A 12,500-nucleotide genomic window follows, 5' to 3' on the forward strand; every position below is an offset into this window, starting at 1 on the left:
GTTCCGGAAAATGGTCAACGCTGTCCGCCTGTCCCACAAGTGGAGCCCAAAAAACAACCGTAGCAGCGGCCGCCCCACAACCACAGCAGCAGGGTGATGCAAAGAGAGACAGTGAAACAGAGGGTCCCTGCAGCCCCTATACACTGCTTCCAAAGCTTCAGGAGGGAGAACAACCTGAGGTACAAGCCCAAAATAGAACAACTCCCCAAGGTCATTTGCTTCTACCACTGGAGGTTTCGGGAGTGAAACCCTGAAAACGTGAAAGTGAAAGTGGCTGCTGCATGTCAAAAAACATGCATGCAGGCTGCGCAACTAACCAACAAAACAATTAACAGTCAGCCCTGGGCAGACAGGTTGCCTCTTAGTAGGTAACAATTCTGCCTATCTCTGTTTTTTCAGGTATGGGCAGAAAGGCTCCACGTGTTTTAATACTGACGAGACATCAGACATGGAGTTCCTCGTTTACACTGGTGCATGCAAACCTTTAGTGCTAGCCAGCCCGCACGAGCGCCTTAATCTCAAATTCCCTGTACTGAAAGGCTAACTTGCAAACTTGAAATCCATTTGTACTGGTGGATAAAGTATAAAATTTCTTTTTTCAAGCAGATAGAAACTGAAATTTCTTTGTTCAAAAAAATAGATGGAAACGTGAAATTTCTCTCTTCAAACAAAAAATCATCCAATACCTTTATGCCAATGGATAAATTGACATTAAAGTTCAAAAATTGAAAATCTTTTGTCCAGATGATTTACAATAGAAAATGTACGTATCAATTTCGAGAGCTTTGTACAAAAGGTCTGGAACCTTACCGTCATATATAAGACTCAGTAGTGTTGGCTGTGATTTTGTTTATTCATCTGAGGGAATAAGTGAATTTTGTATTACATTTTTTTTCACTTTCAAAAAACTTTATTTTTTCCATACTGTTCAAGATAACATTTCTTTATAATTTCAAATGTTACTTTCATTGATATTTTGCAGCTAACGCTTTATTATCCTATCTTAAAGAGTTAATTTTTCAAAACATAGTCCTTCAAGAGATATTATTATTATTATTATTATTATTATTATTATTATTATTATTATTATTATTATTATATTATATTCATAATGACCATACATTAGTATAACAAGTCAAAGGGCCATGAACTTGCATATTATGTTTCTAGATAAAAAAAAATGCCACAGATGAAAGAAAGAGAGAGCAAGATGACTGTATGTTAAATAACAGTAAATCTGTTTGATTTTGTTTTTAATCTGATAGTGCATGACCATGAAAGAAGAGACGAAAGTGTGCATGAGTGTATCCGCAAAAATTGTTAATCCAACCGAATACTATCGAAGGCGGTATTGTATATGATGTGGCGTAATAAAAGTTTGATAACATATGGTTTATTATTACCTCCCACCGTAAGGCACCTAAATATAGGTCCTGGAAAAACAGTAAATACCGGCTAACATGCGTTGTTGTTTTGACATCACCAAAAAACCTAAGAAGGAAGTTTTTCAAGCTTTAGTTGTCAGGGGATGCTCTTCAATTTGTTTTGGTGTTCTTCATTTCCGTTACGAAATATATATATATATATATATATATATATATATATATATATATATATATATATATATATATATATATATATAATACACACACGATTCTCAATACGTTTTGAAAGCGATTTGAACCCTGACTATCTCTGTGCGGCATTACTTTTCAGGAAATGTATTTATCTGACTTCTTAGTGTCTTGAAGGTTATATATTTCAAACTTTGGTGATGATATCTATACCAATTTAATTTTAACAAGGTATGTTATTGAAATCTTACAGTCAGAACTGTACTACCTTCACTATTTAGAGAGAAATAGGGAGATCTAACGTTCAAGCGATGACATTTCTTTGATGCAGTTTTTTTGGTGCTTTCAAGCGGTTCGCTTGAATCACACACAAATGATATGGGTGTCCTGCATGTGTGTATGTGTGCGTGTGCGTGCGTTTTTCTCAGTGTAAAGGAAGTATTTTTTTATAATGTAATGTGGATAATTTTTTTTTCATATAAGGTATTCGAAATACATCTACGGTATAAGTTCGTAAAAGGGTTGATGTTATTGGTATTCTTTTGCCCCAGTTAACATTATAATGTACTTATGTTAACTTCCTTTGTAATCGGACTTTTTCTTTGTAGATTTCATAAAAAAATCCTTCATGTGATGGAACATTTATCATTTTTATTCAATCCTTGCATTAATTTCACAGACTTGAATTTTCCTATCTTGCGTTACGATGGTTCTCGAGGTCTCGCGATTAATTGTTGGCTTCTGCTTTTTTCTGCTGTTGTGTGTATGGTCTACCTGAGCAGTAAAATAGAGAATTGTAAGTTATCCAACTGTAGCAGGGCATTGCCAAGTCTTAAATCGCTATGGGACATAAAATTTCGACCCAATATATAGATATGTGTGTGTTTCTGTATATATGTATGCATATACAAGTTGGTATGAACATATGTATGTACATCTTTCCGTCTGTTTCTCTTGACCAGCTCTGAGAAATAGATGAGAATTCTGGTTCATCACAGGATCCGACCCCTTACCTCTCCTACGTACTTTTTCACTGGTGTCTACCTTTCTCCGTTCCACAATATTCGCATTTGAATTTCTACATCCATCTATTTTTGAGCCATGTTTTCTTTTATCGATGCTCTCCTCCCTTTCCTGTGTGTAAACCCAATATTCCTCTGCACTTCCATGCATTTTCCCTTTTATCCTTTCTATCTGCCATACGTTGTACGCGCCTTTTCTTCATTCACCATTTCCACGGCTCTCCTTTTTTGTTTTCCTCAGATGCAACATTAGGGGTGTTATTTTATTACATTCACCTTCTTTATCCTAGTATTGATTTTCATTGTATTTGTATTTATGAAAACTGTTATTTTAATATACCTGTTTCGAATGTCATATGCAAGCTGCCGTCTTCTGTTGCCTGGTCTCTCGTACATCCCTTCATTTCAGCAGCTAAATCCGCTTTCTCGAAATTTATTATTTCTTTGTGCAGCAGAACTGCGCCTCGCTCTCATTGCACTGATGGATTCTGAGGTTTCCTGCAGGGATCTTTCCTTGTCTAGGCATTATGACTTCAAGTTAAACTGGCATGTGTGTTTGAGGATGCTTATTTTTCTTTACTTTTTTGAAGGTAAATAAGTGTTCTTGCTTAATTTCAATGCATATGATCTTTAAAGACAGTAGTAGAATTAATGTTGCATTTGTATCACTGCGGTATAGGTTGCTTTATAGAGGAAAGTCTTCTCCGGGGGGTGGGGATGGGGGTGTGCATCGAAACTTGAGATTCAGTCTTAGTGGAAGAAATACCCCCGGTAAAGAAAGCTTTACAGAAAAGTGTTCATGGAGAATTAGCTTTCCTCATCCTCACTCCCTTTCTCTCGGTCGACTGTGACCTTCCCAAGCCATCTTTAACCTAATCTCGACAGTCTCCCCCGTTGTGTAATCTAAAATTAAATAGAGTCGTAACTCCTTTTCCGCGGTGCGCGCTACTCTCCCTAAAGGCTGTTAATTTCAGAACGTAATCAGTTGAGTAACTTCACTTGGCGGAAACCAAACTCAATAGAACCACGGCATCGATGGTGAGAAGGGTCGCACCTGCTACACTTGTACGCAATGTGGCGTATACTTTGTTTTGAAATTTGAAACTATTGTTTTGCTCGTGTATTTTCATCACTGTTGTTATACTCAGAAACTATAAATAATGAAACAGGATAAGAACAGATCTTATAGGTAAATGCCTCTTCTCTTCACGTTGAATGAATTAACGCCATTTGAGAAAGAACGGTATATAAATCACTGGAGCATTTCATGTGACAACTAACATACAAAGTGTGCTTTGTTTATCTGTTTAAAAAAATCGTTTACAGTGCGAGCACTGAAATGCAAGTAGGGATCGTCAGCTTTAATATCCAGTTTTTTATGTGAAGGCCGATGTTACACGCATCCAAAATAGCCCTTTGGAAATTAGATGTACAAAGGAAAAAATCGAAACGTATGTAGACTAGGAGGGTAATTTTGTCAAGATCATCCTAAAAGAAAGAGCTATACTACCAGACCTGGATGGATTCGTGAACAAGTGCTGCGGTGTACTAACAGGAAACTCCTACACTAAAGCATAACGTAACATCCAGTGTTGTGGCATAAATTACTAGAAGCAAGTGATAGACCTTTAGTACAGAAATGCACGTTTTGGCCGTTTCCGCCTCTCCTCTCGCTTTCTCTTCTCCTCCTTCTCTCTCTCTCTATCCCTCTCTCTCTCGGTGTCGTCTCTCTCTATGTCAGTGTTAGATTGAAACAGCGAGACTTCAGCTAGGCTTACTCTCTCTCTCTCTCTCTCTCTCTCTCTCTGTTTCAAGTGTTAGATTGAATATGTGAGACTTCAGCTAGGCTAATATATTTAGCTCTGATGTATAGTGGTCTAGCGTCAAGTGTTGAAATTCGCCAAACTCGATATAACGTTTAGCATTAGTTCTGAATTTAAGCATCTTAGCTATTCTTTACTATGAATATTCTCTATGAATATAAAGCCAAATGGAATTCCCTGCATGTTTACGTTCAGTTAGATGTATATAGTTCTGTTGAGTCTATTGCTTCCTTTCCATAGACTACTTTTTTCCTCCTCTCATACTTGACCTCACAGGTTTGCCTTAGAGATGGACAATGGAATGCTGAAAATTATTTAATCTGTTTGCCTAACAAACAAAAACAACTTCACTAATATATCGGAATCAAAGAACCCTAATAGGTAAAGTTACTTGCAACTTTTTAGCCGGAAAATAAAATACTATTTGCAAGTGGGTGAGTTCTCGGGACAGGAGAATGTCCAGTCTTTCAAACTTCGGAAGGTAGCATTTTCCATTAAAGACGAACTTGCCCACCGTCTTGGCGTCGGGAACTCATGATTTCAGTTCTAAAGTTCGGTCGGGAATTAGCTTAATTAAAGCATGTTTGGTAATTCATTAGATAAAGCCAGCAAGGAATTGTCAACTGAAACCTTAGTAAGTAAAGAAGTTACCTCGGAACTTAGGATTTTGAAATCATGATTTGTACAATCACTGCACAGTTTTTCGAATATATATATATATATATATATATATATATATATATATACATATCATATATATATATACATATTTACATACATAGATACATACATACCTTCATACATACATACATACTTACATCGATAATTACATACATACACACGAACCTATAGTAATATATCATTGCTTAAACACGCCATGTAATTTTTACTACTTTACTAAGTCTCTCTCTCTCTCTCTGTCTCTCTCTCTCTCTCTCTCTCTCTCTCTCTACTCTCTACATACACTATATATATATTATATATACACACACATATATATATATATCATATATATATATCTATAAATATAAATATATGATATATAATTACTCGTATTATACTCGATATGAGGTACGTATATTTCTAATATATGAAACGTATGTGTGTGTTTATACGAACCTGTAGCAGTATTTCATTTTAGCACGCCAAATTCTTTTTTTTTTATATAAATTTTGTCTTTACACTACAACTATCTCTCTATCTCACACAGCACCACCACACCACCACACCACACACACACACACACACACACATACAAGTACATTTGTCGTTATTCAAAAAAACATTGGGCATAAATTACTCAGGTATGTTATCAAGTACAGAACGAAAGGTTTTTATGGTTCTTCATTATGAAATTACTCTTGAAGGCATGTGCATACATTTTAGCCTGGATTTCTGTGGCACACCATTAACTACGTTCATTGCTGTCGTTATATATCCTTATTAACGTCCTTATGTCATTTCAGCCTCTTGAAAATCTATTTATTTTTTTTAATGGATCATTCCCAGTACGAGAAGTGGCTATGACTGATACTTTAGGCTGACTTAAACAGACGGTGCAAATTTACAGTAATACGTAGATATTTAAGATTCTATGGGAAATTAGGGTTATACACACGAAATACGTGCGTGTATACATATACACGTATATATATATGTGTCTATATGTATATATGTATGTATACACAAACACACATATTTAAATATATATATATATGTATATATATATATATCTATACATAATATATAATATATACTATATATATATATTATATATTATTATATATATATATATATATATATATATATATGTATATATATACACATTGCAGTTTTTTTATATTCACTGTGACATTTTTTTATATTCTCCAATGTTAAGCTACAAATGTCTTTTAATATCAAATCTACTCAACTTCTGAATAACATACTTTATGGTAGATAATTACCCACCAGAAGTAAAGTAGTAGAAATATAACAATATTTTTCCTTGATGAAAAATCTCAGAAATTGCCTTTCCAAAGGTTGATTGCTTATGAACAGCCACGGTAGTTGGCGGTTAGTAAAGTCCACCCAGCATAAGTACACAAAACCCCCAAATTTTGTCGTTTATAACTTTGGAAATATTCAACCGAATAGTTTTCTGTTACAGAAAACTAAAAGGATGATAATTGTCATAATCATCATCATCATTCTTTTCTAGTTTAGCAATTGCTTTGAGGAAGTTGTCAGTTGTGGTTAAATAAGCATTACGGCAGGAAAGCCTCATGCTCTTTCAGCAACTTATAACAGAGAATCTCAGATAAAAACAAACACCTCAAAAGAGTTCCTAAACTTGGAAAAAAGATGATGATCAGGAGAATTATCATTATTATTGATATTAGTTGCAGGTTTTAAAAGCATGATGTTTATTTGTTTTATATGATATTAACCATGGCCTAAGGGCTTAAGTTACCACTTTTAAATGAAATAATTTTTGTTGGCTTGTGGAGTAAGCCTACAAACTACTTTGTTGTTGTTCTTTTTGGGGCTGTAGGTAAGATCTATGGAAGAGCCTAAAAAAGTCTGAAAAAGGTGTTTTGCATTGAGTAAATGATTCAGGAATTTTAAGATAGTGTATTTATGATTTATTTCTTAGAATGGAAATGTAAAAAAATAAATAGTATGCATGCTAAACACTAAGAAAAATTATTTCTAATAAGTAGCATATTCATTTTAATTTTCGTTCATGAAACAAGGTTCTATTTGACCGTAGATTTTAGCACGTGTTAATTTACATTAAAAGTTAGGAATATAAAGTTTACAACTTATGTGTGAAGGGGAAATCATACACCTGTCTAGAGTAAACTGGAGGTCGGATCATGCCTTGTTTATTTTATACTTTGTGCTTGAGCTAGTTTTGTCTGTGCAATTGGAATTAATGTACAGTAGCCAAGCACAAAATTAAAAGAAAGCTGAAGTTTTGGGTTGGTTTCTATTTTGTAGAATAAATAACGTCAATTAACTATGATTCTGAAAGAGTAATAGAAATGGTGATGAAGATGATAAACTTCATTGAACTGCTGACCTGGGATTACCCAGCTAACAATGTTTCCTCTCACTTTAGAGATCATAAAAGGTGTGGAACCAGACTTTCAATCTGCTGCTGATGCTTTTGGATCTCTGTTAGTTTAAAAATCATGGACATGGGTATAGTAAAGTCACTATGATTCCAGAGTATGTGCAGTAGAATATGCGATTCCACTCCTTTTATGTCTTCTGTGGCCAAGGGAATATATTGTTGGTGTTGGCAGATGATAGATTTTTCTTTAAGAGCTATTGGAAGGCGAGATTGTCTACTTAATATACTGTATATTTCACCTCAGTCCCTTTGGGGAGGAGCATTGAATGCGTCGTCATCCCTCAGTTAATTGGACCGCAAACTTTAGATATGGATATAGTAAGCCCGATATGATTCCAGAGTCTATTCAATTGGATATCTAGTTCCAATCCTTTATTTCATCTGTGACTGAGTGATATAGTATAGGCTTAGCAACTCACAGGTTAACAGCTCAAATTCCTCAAGAGGAGGTTTGTTTCAGATTTCTTTCTGGTCAAGATTGCATTATATATATATATATATAGTATATATAGATAATATATCTAATTATATATATATATATAATATATATATATACATAGATACTTCAACAATGATGAGGGTTATTGGAATTCCCGTGCGTGTATTATGTAACAACAAAGAAAGACCATTAACGGGAAAAAGGAAGTTGAGGTAAATTTACATTTTTCACAGTACTCATAATATTTGATCCGAAATCTGAGATTTTTTTGTTATTATGTTTTCGAGCTTCTATTTAACTTAGGTCCAAATAAAGATCACGTAAGAGTAAGAGCCATCTATGGAGTTACCTGTCCTACTTCATTTCGCCGATGTTTGTAGCCTTCCAACATTCAGTCATTTTTTCTTCCGCTTCCATCCGAGTTAAGCCTTGATCTACCCCCGTCCCCATTCATTTTCTGGCTCTTTGTAAGTCTCAAGTTTTATAAGGGCGTTACGTTTCCCACTTTCCCACCACATCGGCCTTTGGATATGGAAAGCCTAGCGATTATATCCTCTTCTATAAGGACCTATGGATTATGCACATTAATACTTCTTTATTTCCAGCTGTGTGTTTTGTTTTTTGTATAATGTGAAATGCTCTCAAGAATTAGGTAAGGCATATGAGTTTTGAAATACAATGATTATTTTCTCTATATCATATTCGAATGTATGAAAAGGGAAAGTATATTTTTGTGTAGCATTATAAGAACTTGAAGAGTAGCCAGAGTCACTGAGGATAATCAGAGTAATTAAGATTTTATTACTTAAAGATGCAACAAAGTTTACGTACCATCGTAGTACTTAATTTTGAACGCTCAGTAAAATGCGTAACAGTTTTTTGGAGCTCTAAAATTAAATGCACTGTTACGACAATAACTCAGGGCAATAGTAGTGATTAATGTTCAACGTCAGGCAGAAATATCGTACTTAGAACCTCTCCCCTCCACAAAATGGCGAAGGAAGTAGTAGTAACTGTTTAGATTTGGAATGAATTAACAGCCATGAGGAGGCAGGGATCAGATAACAATACCTAGTCTGTCACTACTATAACAATGAAATGACATATTTCGCTAACTGAAAACCAACCTTATCACAACACATTTATAATGCAGTACACTAATGTAGATTAAAAAGAAATGAAACAAAGATGGGGATTGCTGAAAAAAGATCTGAAATAAGAATGTCATTCTTTTTTTAAGTAGAATAAATAGTTACTACCAGCTGCCATTTCTCTTGAACAACAGTTTTTCTTTTTAAGATCTAGAGCATTAAAACGCTCTTTTAACATGCAGATCCTATTGAAAAAATTTTGATTTTTTTAATATAAAATGGTTGCTTAGGTCGGAAAACCGGATTCCATGTCAATCATTTAGGCCCTCTGTGAACTATTTCAGTATACAAGATTGTAAAAACTTGTGATAGAAAATACCGAGGATTTTCGTTTTCTTATCTAATTTAACTTTCTTTGATTTGCTAAAACCAGATAAGACAGATAGTTAGATAACCCGGTAGATTATATTATACGTATATGTAGATAGAGGGGTCTCAAGATATATTTAATTTTAAAAGGAATAATGAGAATAGCGTAAACACAAAAGGATGAGATCATAACACTGGATAAAGAATCGTTTAATGAGGTTGAGTCTGTCATATATTTAAGTCACAGGTTCTCTTGAGCTGGAGGGTAATATGAGACGAAAAAAGTAAACCCAACAACGGACCGGCAATGCAAGGATAACACAGCCCTGTGATCATTTGCAGACAAGTATGAATTGCCAACGTAACCAAGTGAGATTGAAGAACAAATGCATCACGGAGAGATATTAGCAGTGCAATTTCATGAGTGTCCTGTTTCCCAACTGTGATGTGCATAGGATTTTTTGAATAATTTTCTTTTTCTTCTCGTAAAAATGTTAGGATTGAAGGTAGGCTTCCTTTACATCTTGTAGGCATATTTCATAAACTCAGTATCGAACTTGAAAGAAGTATTGATAATATCATGAGTTGAGAATTTGTATACACTGTTCTTGCTCTCGGTTTCAGAAAAGCATGTATTCTCTTCAGTGTACACAGGTCTGTTTTTTACCATGTTAACAGGATACGAGATATCTCGAAACTTTTTATAAATAAATATTCTATGGTTTGTGAACATGCGGTTTCATTATAACCAAATATAATTTTTTACATGAGCAGTACATAATGAATGGTGAAATGAAATAATTTACTTACGTTTCACAAGACCGACAAGGAGGGCACTTGAGGTTCGTATGTAGATGGTCAATAAAAAAAGGGGGGTGGAAAGGGAGGGGGTGGGAGTGATAAGTTCAAGGTCTAATTCTGAAAAGAGACAAAACTAGGAAACACGTAACCGCTATTATTTTCTAGCTATCTACTTTTTGTGTATTGGGAGGTTCGAATAGTTTAGTTTTATGTCCAGCAACTTCATCCCGTACTTTAATAAAGAAAAAAATTAATTGCCAAATGACGATTATTTGAGTTCGAACTAAGATAGGAAATTATAGCTTATGGCTGACTTCCTTTTTTGTGTTGTTAATGAAAATGTATTGGGAAGAAGAAAAGCAGAAATGACGAAATGAGATCTCATACTACTAATAATAGGAGCGGGATGAATGCCCTTTCTAATGAATGAGTGTTATAGCATGAATGCCTTAAGACTGATGTTCTGAATGAAGAACTTTTTTCGTCTCTTTCTCCTCGTCTAATCCACAGATAGACTATCAGTGCCCTGCTCTTTGTTGAATTCGACTGAGGATTTATGTTTTTCCTTTTTATTCCAACTTCCAGTTTAGATGCTCACTAAGAAATGCGAGTAAGCATTGAAATGTTCATGTAACTTCTATTCTGGAAGGCATCGATCAAAGGATTTAACCTTCGGTAGAAATGGCAGCCACAATTCACTATTACTGCGCTAGGAAAAAGTAGAGTATTTTTTTTCAGAAAAGTCTCTCTCTCTCTCTCTCTCTCTCTCTCTCTCTCTCTCTCTCTCTCTCTCTCTCTCTCTCTCTCTCTCTCTCTCTCTCTCTTCAAATGAGCAAAGATTATTTGGAAGTATTTTGTTTTCTAGTTAGCGTTTCAAGAGTGTTTTTTTATTTTCAGTCATTTGTGGTTAGTCTCTAAGAAAAGAAACGAGTTTTAAAAAGAAAATAGGACAGAAGATGAGAACTGAAAGACAAATTAATGAAGAGTTGTTTCACAAAATCGAGGTAAATTTAGGTATCGACAATTTCTTCATTATTTTGTAATGGTGAATTGTTCTTTGTGTGCATTTTAGGAATCTGCAGAGATATATTGCAAGCTGCAATTGTCAGGTTTTTGTATCTCATTCCTAAGTTGCAGCTCTCATTTCTTATCCATTAACAATCATTCCTCATTTCCTGAATAGCGTCTTTTTGTTTTGCTCCTTTTTTGGTTTTGTAAACAATGATGGATGATGTTGACCAGCTTGAACCTAAAGACGACTGCATTGCGAGTTATTGATTTCTGAACGCCCAGCTAGTAATGTAAAAGCCTTGTGACCTTCAGTGTACGAAGGTCAGGTCAGACTAAAGAAACAATCGTCATTTGTATAACAATGTTTGGACATGATCTAAACCTCTGGTATTCTTTAAGGAAATTATTTTTGTCTATTAAACTGATTCTTTTGTCACGGAAGTGAGATAAGATCACGTTGAGATAAGCTGGTGCAGAGGCTGAAGGTGCTATGAAAAGTTAAGTGGCTGTGCTTAGCGCGGCGACGGTTGGCCCGGCACTGCGCATGTCTTTAGCCAGGGTTTTACCAAATACACTCTGTATCGATTGTCTCCGCTATGCAAATATTACCAGCTCCCAAACCGTGACCTTTGACATTTTCCTTCTCTTTGTTAATTACCCTTGTATACACGTAGACCCCGTTCCCCTGAGGTCGGGATTCACCGAAAGAATTTCGAATGTCCTACCACCCAAGGGCCCCTTCGCTGCTCCCGATGGAGGTGAGTTTAACGCGTTGACGTCCTGCCGGGGAAGACTCCCGTATTTACACACATTTATATCTCTTTGTTTGTGTGTGTGTTGCAGTGTTTTGGTGTGTGTGTTTTTTTTTTTTTTTTTTTTTTTTTGGTAATAAAGCTGTGCTAATTGCGTCCTATATGAATGCTCCCTTTTCTCTATTTTGGCATTTCATCTACCTCCTGTTCAACCACCAAATTCTATTCTAATGCTCATGCCTTTGCTGGAAACTTACCTGTTTTGAGAGGTGGTGGGAAGTTGTGTCGTCTGCCGAGAGAAATCTCACAGGTAATAGAGGGACACTTCGTGGCTCCTGGGCCCGGCACAGTCTAACAACAGAGGAGGGAAAACACACACTTGACTGGGGGCTTTTTAAATGGGCGCCTTCGCAGCCAGGTAAAGGGCGCGAAGGACAAACTGGGACTGTGGTTTTGTGACTTTAAGGGGAGAGTCAGGGGCCCGTACACACCCGTCAGAA

The 12,500-nt window shown here is 35.5% G+C and overlaps 2 protein-coding genes across 4 annotated transcripts in view; one reads left to right on the forward strand and one right to left on the reverse strand.

The window, feature by feature from the left end:
* LOC135198069 (opsin Rh5-like) overlaps positions 1-12,500 on the forward strand; it is a 707,912-nt gene that overhangs the window by 503,189 nt on the left and 192,223 nt on the right. The window lies entirely within an intron of this gene.
* LOC135198070 (choline O-acetyltransferase-like) overlaps positions 1-12,500 on the reverse strand; it is a 243,220-nt gene that overhangs the window by 230,394 nt on the left and 326 nt on the right. For all 3 annotated transcript variants that reach the window (XM_064225480.1, XM_064225479.1, XM_064225477.1), the window contains exon 1: positions 12,258-12,500. This exon is cut by the window's right edge and continues 326 nt beyond it. The gene's annotated coding sequence lies outside the window, so the exon portion shown is untranslated. The remainder of the gene's footprint in view (positions 1-12,257) is intronic.

The sequence above is a fragment of the Macrobrachium nipponense genome, chromosome 21 (assembly GCF_015104395.2).
Source record: "Macrobrachium nipponense isolate FS-2020 chromosome 21, ASM1510439v2, whole genome shotgun sequence".
Taxonomy (NCBI): Eukaryota; Metazoa; Arthropoda; class Malacostraca; order Decapoda; family Palaemonidae; genus Macrobrachium; species Macrobrachium nipponense.